A 683-nucleotide genomic window follows, 5' to 3' on the forward strand; every position below is an offset into this window, starting at 1 on the left:
ATGTTGTATTATTATTATTATTATTATTATTATTATTATTATTATTATTATTATTATCATTATTATTATTATTATTATTATTATTATTATTATTATTATTATTATTATTATTATTACTAGCCAAGGCCTCATCAACTTTTTCAAGTTCCACTTGAAAAGGAAGATGAGAGTAAGGAGGGAAGTGCTGTCTCATAGCAAATTTGTTGAAAGATGGGTGACTAGGAAAAATGGCCAGTATGAACGGACCAATTCTGAGGATACACCTGTAGAAAAAGGTAATGTAAAAGGAGAAAGGGCTCTATAGCCCTTTCTTATTTTTTCTGACCAGGCTCCCGTGGTTTTATGGGTTTTTCCACGTGTAACCTTTTCTTTTTCGAAGCGCCTCCCCCTATCGGGAGTTTTATTTGTTATATCTTTCTCTGTTTTTCCATTGTTTACACGAACGTTTTCTTCTTTTCGAACAAAACCCTATGTAACCTTCGTCCAGTCTTTGTCCTTACATGTTTTTGATTTATATTAGCCCTTGTAGCCAATAAAACAGAATTAGTTATTATCATTATTATTATTATTATTATTATTATTATTATTATTATTATTATTATTATTATTATTATTATTGCCTTTGCACAGCTTCTAACGCTGGAGATGTACTACAGTGTCAGCTGTTCACTACCAGTGAACTA

This window comes from Octopus bimaculoides, chromosome 16 (genome assembly GCF_001194135.2).
Source record: "Octopus bimaculoides isolate UCB-OBI-ISO-001 chromosome 16, ASM119413v2, whole genome shotgun sequence".
NCBI lineage: Eukaryota > Metazoa > Mollusca > Cephalopoda > Octopoda > Octopodidae > Octopus > Octopus bimaculoides.